This window comes from Ylistrum balloti, unplaced genomic scaffold (assembly GCF_031769215.1).
Source record: "Ylistrum balloti isolate Yb309-2 unplaced genomic scaffold, AGI_CSIRO_Ybal_v1 Utg370060, whole genome shotgun sequence".
Classification (NCBI taxonomy): domain Eukaryota; kingdom Metazoa; phylum Mollusca; class Bivalvia; order Pectinida; family Pectinidae; genus Ylistrum; species Ylistrum balloti.
Window position 1 is genome coordinate 77,156 of NW_026782108.1, and position 11,884 is coordinate 89,039.

Genomic DNA, 11,884 nt, shown 5'->3' on the forward strand with positions numbered 1-11,884 from the left:
TCGTTGAAGTGAATTCTACATCTAGTGTACAATCGTTAGTTACATTAAAACCTCTTTCGATAAATAATTAATTTCTGTCATCAAATCTAGTGTTATGATTTTAAGTTCACGATGTACACGTAAATATTTTCCTTACCAAAGCCAGACTCTGCATTCCGGTGCTGTTATGTAGGTTTCGCTAAAGGAAAAATATATGAAAAATTATATTTGATGGAAAACAATATTAATAAATATAACTAATACATCATAAAAAGTTGTCGCTGTGTTCGTTAAAGAGGTGACTACATTGGCGAAAATACATTACTAGAAAATAACATTTATAGGGAAATTTACTGCCCGTTGCATGCCGCAGCCAAATATATAAGCTTTTGATAAAACTATGAACATGATACCACCAAATAAGCGAGGTCTGTATTCATCCTACTGTAAAGTACGTTGTATTTCATGTCCATATGATTAAGTATCAAGACAGAGGCAAAATTATGAAAAGTGGAGATGGACAAATTCCTGCAAAACTGAAACTTTAAGATCTACATAGCTGTTAAAATACGTTTGGTATGTTGAAGATAATTTTCGACAAGTCTACTGAAGTTGATTTCACCAACTCGTCCGATCAAAGAACAGTCAATACTATCCGGTTCTACCACATGGCCAGTGCCGTCTTTCATAACTTGGAGAAGTTGGTCGATTAGGACTGCATTGATGTCATCAAGGTGATTTCTCGTAGTAAAATGTGGACAATTCTCATTTGTATCTTCCAGGAAATCGGTGAATCGCTGGGCAAGTTGTAAATCATGTCTAACTGTCGGGAGTCTGGTCAAGGTGAGATTTGCACATCCAACGTCCTCTCTTTGCTGGAATTAATCATAGATTAATTACAATTGAATAATAAAAAATAACTTAAAATGAATGAAACGTATGTGTTTCGTTGAAGTGAATTCTACATCTAGTGTACAATTGTTAGTTACATTAAAACCTCTTTCGATAAATAATTAATTTCTGTCATCAAATCTAGTGTTATGATTTTAAGTTCACGATGTACACGTAAATATTTTCCTTACCAAAGCCAGACTCTGCATTCCGGTGCTGTTATGTAGGTTTCGCTAAAGGAAAAATATATGAAAAATTATATTTGATGGAAAACAATATTAATAAATATAACTAATACATCATAAAAAGTTGTCGCTGTGTTCGTTAAAGAGGTGACTACATTGGCGAAAATACATTACTAGAAAATAACATTTATAGGGAAATTTACTGCCCGTTGCATGCCGCAGCCAAATATATCAGCTTTTGATAAAACTATGAACATGATACCACCAAATAAGCGATGTCTGTATTCATCCTACTGTAAAGTACGTTGTATTTCATGTCCATATGATTAAGTATCAAGACAGAGGCAAAATTATGAAAAGTGGAGATGGACAAATTCCTGCAAAACTGAAACTTTAAGATCTACATAGCTGTTAAAATACGTTTGGTATGTTGAAGATAATTTTCGACAAGTCTACTGAAGTTGATTTCACCAACTCGTCCGATCAAAGAACAGTCAATACTATCCGGTTCTACCACATGGCCAGTGCCGTCTTTCATAACTTGGAGAAGTTGGTCGATTAGGACTGCATTGATGTCATCAAGGTGATTTCTCGTAGTAAAATGTGGACAATTCTCATTTGTATCTTCCAGGAAATCGGTGAATCGCTGGGCAAGTTGTAAATCATGTCTAACTGTCGGGAGTCTGGTCAAGGTGAGATTTGCACATCCAACGTCCTCTCTTTGCTGGAATTAATCATAGATTAATTACAATTGAATAATAAAAAATAACTTAAAATGAATGAAACGTATGTGTTTCGTTGAAGTGAATTCTACATCTAGTGTACAATCGTTAGTTACATTAAAACCTCTTTCGATAAATAATTAATTTCTGTCATCAAATCTAGTGTTATGATTTTAAGTTCACGATGTACACGTAAATATTTTCCTTACCAAAGCCAGACTCTGCATTCCGGTGCTGTTATGTAGGTTTCGCTAAAGGAAAAATATATGAAAAATTATATTTGATGGAAAACAATATTAATAAATATAACTAATACATCATAAAAAGTTGTCGCTGTGTTCGTTAAAGAGGTGACTACATTGGCGAAAATACATTACTAGAAAATAACATTTATAGGGAAATTTACTGCCCGTTGCATGCCGCAGCCAAATATATCAGCTTTTGATAAAACTATGAACATGATACCACCAAATAAGCGATGTCTGTATTCATCCTACTGTAAAGTACGTTGTATTTCATGTCCATATGATTAAGTATCAAGACAGAGGCAAAATTATGAAAAGTGGAGATGGACAAATTCCTGCAAAACTGAAACTTTAAGATCTACATAGCTGTTAAAATACGTTTGGTATGTTGAAGATAATTTTCGACAAGTCTACTGAAGTTGATTTCACCAACTCGTCCGATCAAAGAACAGTCAATACTATCCGGTTCTACCACATGGCCAGTGCCGTCTTTCATAACTTGGAGAAGTTGGTCGATTAGGACTGCATTGATGTCATCAAGGTGATTTCTCGTAGTAAAATGTGGACAATTCTCATTTGTATCTTCCAGGAAATCGGTGAATCGCTGGGCAAGTTGTAAATCATGTCTAACTGTCGGGAGTCTGGTCAAGGTGAGATTTGCACATCCAACGTCCTCTCTTTGCTGGAATTAATCATAGATTAATTACAATTGAATAATAAAAAATAACTTAAAATGAATGAAACGTATGTGTTTCGTTGAAGTGAATTCTACATCTAGTGTACAATCGTTAGTTACATTAAAACCTCTTTCGATAAATAATTAATTTCTGTCATCAAATCTAGTGTTATGATTTTAAGTTCACGATGTACACGTAAATATTTTCCTTACCAAAGCCAGACTCTGCATTCCGGTGCTGTTATGTAGGTTTCGCTAAAGGAAAAATATATGAAAAATTATATTTGATGGAAAACAATATTAATAAATATAACTAATACATCATAAAAAGTTGTCGCTGTGTTCGTTAAAGAGGTGACTACATTGGCGAAAATACATTACTAGAAAATAACATTTATAGGGAAATTTACTGCCCGTTGCATGCCGCAGCCAAATATATAAGCTTTTGATAAAACTATGAACATGATACCACCAAATAAGCGAGGTCTGTATTCATCCTACTGTAAAGTACGTTGTATTTCATGTCCATATGATTAAGTATCAAGACAGAGGCAAAATTATGAAAAGTGGAGATGGACAAATTCCTGCAAAACTGAAACTTTAAGATCTACATAGCTGTTAAAATACGTTTGGTATGTTGAAGATAATTTTCGACAAGTCTACTGAAGTTGATTTCACCAACTCGTCCGATCAAAGAGCAGTCAATACTATCCGGTTCTACCACATGGCCAGTGCAGTCTTTCATAACTTGGAGAAGTTGGTCGATTAGGACTGCATTGATGTCATCACGGTGATTTCTCGTAGTAAAATGTGGACAATTCTCATTTGTATCTTCTAGGAAATTGGTCAATCGCTGGGCAAGTTGTTAATCATGTCTAACTGTCGGGAGTCTGGTCAAGGTGAGATTTGCACATCCAACGTCATCTCTTTGCTGGAATTAATCATAGATTAATTACAATTGAATAAAAAAAATAACTTAAAATGAATGAAACGTATGTGTTTCGTTGAAGTGAATTCTACATCTAGTGTACAATCGTTAGTTACATTAAAACCTCTTTCGATAAATAATTAATTTCTGTCATCAAATCTAGTGTTATGATTTTAAGTTCACGATGTACACGTAAATATTTTCCTTACCAAAGCCAGACTCTGCATTCCGGTGCTGTTATGTAGGTTTCGCTAAAGGAAAAATATATGAAAAATTATATTTGATGGAAAACAATATTAATAAATATAACTAATACATCATAAAAAGTTGTCGCTGTGTTCGTTAAAGAGGTGACTACATTGGCGAAAATACATTACTAGAAAATAACATTTATAGGGAAATTTACTGCCCGTTGCATGCCGCAGCCAAATATATCAGCTTTTGATAAAACTATGAACATGATACCACCAAATAAGCGATGTCTGTATTCATCCTACTGTAAAGTACGTTGTATTTCATGTCCATATGATTAAGTATCAAGACAGAGGCAAAATTATGAAAAGTGGAGATGGACAAATTCCTGCAAAACTGAAACTTTAAGATCTACATAGCTGTTAAAATACGTTTGGTATGTTGAAGATAATTTTCGACAAGTCTACTGAAGTTGATTTCACCAACTCGTCCGATCAAAGAACAGTCAATACTATCCGGTTCTACCACATGGCCAGTGCCGTCTTTCATAACTTCGAGAAGTTGGTCGATTAGGACTGCATTGATGTCATCAAGGTGATTTCTCGTAGTAAAATGTGGACAATTCTCATTTGTATCTTCCAGGAAATCGGTGAATCGCTGGGCAAGTTGTAAATCATGTCTAACTGTCGGGAGTCTGGTCAAGGTGAGATTTGCACATCCAACGTCATCTCTTTGCTGGAATTAATCATAGATTAATTACAATTGAATAATAAAAAATAACTTAAAATGAATGAAACGTATGTGTTTCGTTGAAGTGAATTCTACATCTAGTGTACAATCGTTAGTTACATTAAAACCTCTTTCGATAAATAATTAATTTCTGTCATCAAATCTAGTGTTATGATTTTAAGTTCACGATGTACACGTAAATATTTTCCTTACCAAAGCCAGACTCTGCATTCCGGTGCTGTTATGTAGGTTTCGCTAAAGGAAAAATATATGAAAAATTATATTTGATGGAAAACAATATTAATAAATATAACTAATACATCATAAAAAGTTGTCGCTGTGTTCGTTAAAGAGGTGACTACATTGGCGAAAATACATTACTAGAAAATAACATTTATAGGGAAATTTACTGCCCGTTGCATGCCGCAGCCAAATATATAAGCTTTTGATAAAACTATGAACATGATACCACCAAATAAGCGATGTCTGTATTCATCCTACTGTAAAGTACGTTGTATTTCATGTCCATATGATTAAGTATCAAGACAGAGGCAAAATTATGAAAAGTGGAGATGGACAAATTCCTGCAAAACTGAAACTTTAAGATCTACATAGCTGTTAAAATACGTTTGGTATGTTGAAGATAATTTTCGACAAGTCTACTGAAGTTGATTTCACCAACTCGTCCGATCAAAGAACAGTCAATACTATCCGGTTCTACCACATGGCCAGTGCAGTCTTTCATAACTTGGAGAAGTTGGTCGATTAGGACTGCATTGATGTCATCACGGTGATTTCTCGTAGTAAAATGTGGACAATTCTCATTTGTATCTTCTAGGAAATTGGTCAATCGCTGGGCAAGTTGTTAATCATGTCTAACTGTCGGGAGTCTGGTCAAGGTGAGATTTGCACATCCAACGTCATCTCTTTGCTGGAATTAATCATAGATTAATTACAATTGAATAAAAAAAATAACTTAAAATGAATGAAACGTATGTGTTTCGTTGAAGTGAATTCTACATCTAGTGTACAATTGTTAGTTACATTAAAACCTCTTTCGATAAATAATTAATTTCTGTCATCAAATCTAGTGTTATGATTTTAAGTTCACGATGTACACGTAAATATTTTCCTTACCAAAGCCAGACTCTGCATTCCGGTGCTGTTATGTAGGTTTCGCTAAAGGAAAAATATATGAAAAATTATATTTGATGGAAAACAATATTAATAAATATAACTAATACATCATAAAAAGTTGTCGCTGTGTTCGTTAAAGAGGTGACTACATTGGCGAAAATACATTACTAGAAAATAACATTTATAGGGAAATTTACTGCCCGTTGCATGCCGCAGCCAAATATATCAGCTTTTGATAAAACTATGAACATGATACCACCAAATAAGCGATGTCTGTATTCATCCTACTGTAAAGTACGTTGTATTTCATGTCCATATGATTAAGTATCAAGACAGAGGCAAAATTATGAAAAGTGGAGATGGACAAATTCCTGCAAAACTGAAACTTTAAGATCTACATAGCTGTTAAAATACGTTTGGTATGTTGAAGATAATTTTCGACAAGTCTACTGAAGTTGATTTCACCAACTCGTCCGATCAAAGAACAGTCAATACTATCCGGTTCTACCACATGGCCAGTGCCGTCTTTCATAACTTGGAGAAGTTGGTCGATTAGGACTGCATTGATGTCATCAAGGTGATTTCTCGTAGTAAAATGTGGACAATTCTCATTTGTATCTTCCAGGAAATCGGTGAATCGCTGGGCAAGTTGTAAATCATGTCTAACTGTCGGGAGTCTGGTCAAGGTGAGATTTGCACATCCAACGTCATCTCTTTGCTGGAATTAATCATAGATTAATTACAATTGAATAAAAAAAAATAACTTAAAATGAATGAAACGTATGTGTTTCGTTGAAGTGAATTCTACATCTAGTGTACAATTGTTAGTTACATTAAAACCTCTTTCGATAAATAATTAATTTCTGTCATCAAATCTAGTGTTATGATTTTAAGTTCACGATGTACACGTAAATATTTTCCTTACCAAAGCCAGACTCTGCATTCCGGTGCTGTTATGTAGGTTTCGCTAAAGGAAAAATATATGAAAAATTATATTTGATGGAAAACAATATTAATAAATATAACTAATACATCATAAAAAGTTGTCGCTGTGTTCGTTAAAGAGGTGACTACATTGGCGAAAATACATTACTAGAAAATAACATTTATAGGGAAATTTACTGCCCGTTGCATGCCGCAGCCAAATATATCAGCTTTTGATAAAACTATGAACATGATACCACCAAATAAGCGATGTCTGTATTCATCCTACTGTAAAGTACGTTGTATTTCATGTCCATATGATTAAGTATCAAGACAGAGGCAAAATTATGAAAAGTGGAGATGGACAAATTCCTGCAAAACTGAAACTTTAAGATCTACATAGCTGTTAAAATACGTTTGGTATGTTGAAGATAATTTTCGACAAGTCTACTGAAGTTGATTTCACCAACTCGTCCGATCAAAGAACAGTCAATACTATCCGGTTCTACCACATGGCCAGTGCCGTCTTTCATAACTTGGAGAAGTTGGTCGATTAGGACTGCATTGATGTCATCAAGGTGATTTCTCGTAGTAAAATGTGGACAATTCTCATTTGTATCTTCTAGGAAATCGGTGAATCGCTGGGCAAGTTGTAAATCATGTCTAACTGTCGGGAGTCTGGTCAAGGTGAGATTTGCACATCCAACGTCATCTCTTTGCTGGAATTAATCATAGATTAATTACAATTGAATAAAAAAAATAACTTAAAATGAATGAAACGTATGTGTTTCGTTGAAGTGAATTCTACATCTAGTGTACAATTGTTAGTTACATTAAAACCTCTTTCGATAAATAATTAATTTCTGTCATCAAATCTAGTGTTATGATTTTAAGTTCACGATGTACACGTAAATATTTTCCTTACCAAAGCCAGACTCTGCAATCCGGTGCTGTTATGTAGGTTTCGCTAAAGGAAAAATATATGAAAAATTATATTTGATGGAAAACAATATTAATAAATATAACTAATACATCATAAAAAGTTGTCGCTGTGTTCGTTAAAGAGGTGACTACATTGGCGAAAATACATTACTAGAAAATAACATTTATAGGGAAATTTACTGCCCGTTGCATGCCGCAGCCAAATATATCAGCTTTTGATAAAACTATGAACATGATACCACCAAATAAGCGATGTCTGTATTCATCCTACTGTAAAGTACGTTGTATTTCATGTCCATATGATTAAGTATCAAGACAGAGGCAAAATTATGAAAAGTGGAGATGGACAAATTCCTGCAAAACTGAAACTTTAAGATCTACATAGCTGTTAAAATACGTTTGGTATGTTGAAGATAATTTTCGACAAGTCTACTGAAGTTGATTTTACCAACTCGTCCGATCAAAGAACAGTCAATACTATCCGGTTCTACCACATGGCCAGTGCAGTCTTTCATAACTTGGAGAAGTTGGTCGATTAGGACTGCATTGATGTCATCACGGTGATTTCTCGTAGTAAAATGTGGACAATTCTCATTTGTATCTTCTAGGAAATTGGTCAATCGCTGGGCAAGTTGTTAATCATGTCTAACTGTCGGGAGTCTGGTCAAGGTGAGATTTGCACATCCAACGTCATCTCTTTGCTGGAATTAATCATAGATTAATTACAATTGAATAAAAAAAATAACTTAAAATGAATGAAACGTATGTGTTTCGTTGAAGTGAATTCTACATCTAGTGTACAATTGTTAGTTACATTAAAACCTCTTTCGATAAATAATTAATTTCTGTCATCAAATCTAGTGTTATGATTTTAAGTTCACGATGTACACGTAAATATTTTCCTTACCAAAGCCAGACTCTGCATTCCGGTGCTGTTATGTAGGTTTCGCTAAAGGAAAAATATATGAAAAATTATATTTGATGGAAAACAATATTAATAAATATAACTAATACATCATAAAAAGTTGTCGCTGTGTTCGTTAAAGAGGTGACTACATTGGCGAAAATACATTACTAGAAAATAACATTTATAGGGAAATTTACTGCCCGTTGCATGCCGCAGCCAAATATATAAGCTTTTGATAAAACTATGAACATGATACCACCAAATAAGCGAGGTCTGTATTCATCCTACTGTAAAGTACGTTGTATTTCATGTCCATATGATAAGTATCAAGACAGAGGCAAAATTATGAAAAGTGGAGATGGACAAATTCCTGCAAAACTGAAACTTTAAGATTTACATAGCTGTTAAAATACGTTTGGTATGTTGAAGATAATTTTCGACAAGTCTACTGAAGTTGATTTCACCAACTCGTCCGATCAAAGAGCAGTCAATACTATCCGGTTCTACCACATGGCCAGTGCAGTCTTTCATAACTTGGAGAAGTTGGTCGATTAGAACATCAACACGATGGGTGACGGCATTTATGTCATCAAGGTGATTTCTCGTAGTAAAATGTGGACAATTCTCATTTGTATCTTCCAGGAAATTTGTTTATCGCTGGGCAATTTGTAAATCATGCCTACCTGTCGGAAGTCTGGTCAAGGTAAGATTTGCACATCCAACGTCCTCTCTTTGCTGGAATTAATCATAGATTAATTACAATTGAATAATAAAAAATAACTTAAAATGAATGAAACGTATGTGTTTCGTTGAAGTGAATTACATCTAGTGTACAATCGTTAGTTACATTAAAACCTCTTTCGATAAATAATTAATTTCTGTCATCAAATCTAGTGTTATGATTTTAAGTTCACGATGTACACGTAAATATTTTCCTTACCAAAGTCAGACTCTGCATTCCGGTGCTGTTATGTAGGTTTCGCTAAAGGAAAAATATATGAAAAATTATATTTGATGGAAAACAATATTAATAAATATAACTAATACATCATAAAAAGTTGTCGCTGTGTTCGTTAAAGAGGTGACTACATTGGCGAAAATACATTACTAGAAAATAACATTTATAGGGAAATTTACTGCCCGTTGCATGCCGCAGCCAAATATATAAGCTTTTGATAAAACTATGAACATGATACCACCAAATAAGCGAGGTCTGTATTCATCCTACTGTAAAGTACGTTGTATTTCATGTCCATATGATTAAGTATCAAGACAGAGGCAAAATTATGAAAAGTGGAGATGGACAAATTCCTGCAAAACTGAAACTTTAAGATCTACATAGCTGTTAAAATACGTTTGGTATGTTGAAGATAATTTTCGACAAGTCTACTGAAGTTGATTTCACCAACTCGTCCGATCAAAGAGCAGTCAATACTATCCGGTTCTACCACATGGCCAGTGCAGTCTTTCATAACTTGGAGAAGTTGGTCGATTAGGACTGCATTGATGTCATCACGGTGATTTCTCGTAGTAAAATGTGGACAATTCTCATTTGTATCTTCCAGGATATCGGTGAATCGCTTGGCAAGTTGTAAATCATGTCTAACTGTCGGGAGTCTGGTCAAGGTGAGATTTGCTCATCCAACGTCATCTCTTTGCTGGAATTAATCATAGATTAATTACAATTGAATAAAAAAAATAACTTAAAATGAATGAAACGTATGTGTTTCGTTGAAGTGAATTCTACATCTAGTGTACAATTGTTAGTTACATTAAAACCTCTTTCGATAAATAATTAATTTCTGTCATCAAATCTAGTGTTATGATTTTAAGTTCACGATGTACACGTAAATATTTTCCTTACCAAAGCCAGACTCTGCATTCCGGTGCTGTTATGTAGGTTTCGCTAAAGGAAAAATATATGAAAAATTATATTTGATGGAAAACAATATTAATAAATATAACTAATACATCATAAAAAGTTGTCGCTGTGTTCGTTAAAGAGGTGACTACATTGGCGAAAATACATTACTAGAAAATAACATTTATAGGGAAATTTACTGCCCGTTGCATGCCGCAGCCAAATATATCAGCTTTTGATAAAACTATGAACATGATACCACCAAATAAGCGATGTCTGTATTCATCCTACTGTAAAGTACGTTGTATTTCATGTCCATATGATTAAGTATCAAGACAGAGGCAAAATTATGAAAAGTGGAGATGGACAAATTCCTGCAAAACTGAAACTTTAAGATCTACATAGCTGTTAAAATACGTTTGGTATGTTGAAGATAATTTTCGACAAGTCTACTGAAGTTGATTTTACCAACTCGTCCGATCAAAGAACAGTCAATACTATCCGGTTCTACCACATGGCCAGTGCAGTCTTTCATAACTTGGAGAAGTTGGTCGATTAGGACTGCATTGATGTCATCAAGGTGATTTCTCGTAGTAAAATGTGGACAATTCTCATTTGTATCTTCCAGGATATCGGTGAATCGCTTGGCAAGTTGTAAATCATGTCTAACTGTCGGGAGTCTGGTCAAGGTGAGATTTGCACATCCAACGTCATCTCTTTGCTGGAATTAATCATAGATTAATTACAATTGAATAAAAAAAATAACTTAAAATGAATGAAACGTATGTGTTTCGTTGAAGTGAATTCTACATCTAGTGTACAATTGTTAGTTACATTAAAACCTCTTTCGATAAATAATTAATTTCTGTCATCAAATCTAGTGTTATGATTTTAAGTTCACGATGTACACGTAAATATTTTCCTTACCAAAGCCAGACTCTGCATTCCGGTGCTGTTATGTAGGTTTCGCTAAAGGAAAAATATATGAAAAATTATATTTGATGGAAAACAATATTAATAAATATAACTAATACATCATAAAAAGTTGTCGCTGTGTTCGTTAAAGAGGTGACTACATTGGCGAAAATACATTACTAGAAAATAACATTTATAGGGAAATTTACTGCCCGTTGCATGCCGCAGCCAAATATATAAGCTTTTGATAAAACTATGAACATGATACCACCAAATAAGCGAGGTCTGTATTCATCCTACTGTAAAGTACGTTGTATTTCATGTCCATATGATTAAGTATCAAGACAGAGGCAAAATTATGAAAAGTGGAGATGGACAAATTCCTGCAAAACTGAAACTTTAAGATTTACATAGCTGTTAAAATACGTTTGGTATGTTGAAGATAATTTTCGACAAGTCTACTGAAGTTGATTTCACCAACTCGTCCGATCAAAGAGCAGTCAATACTATCCGGTTCTACCACATGGCCAGTGCAGTCTTTCATAACTTGGAGAAGTTGGTCGATTAGGACTGCATTGATGTCATCACGGTGATTTCTCGTAGTAAAATGTGGACAATTCTCATTTGTATCTTCTAGGAAATTGGTCAATC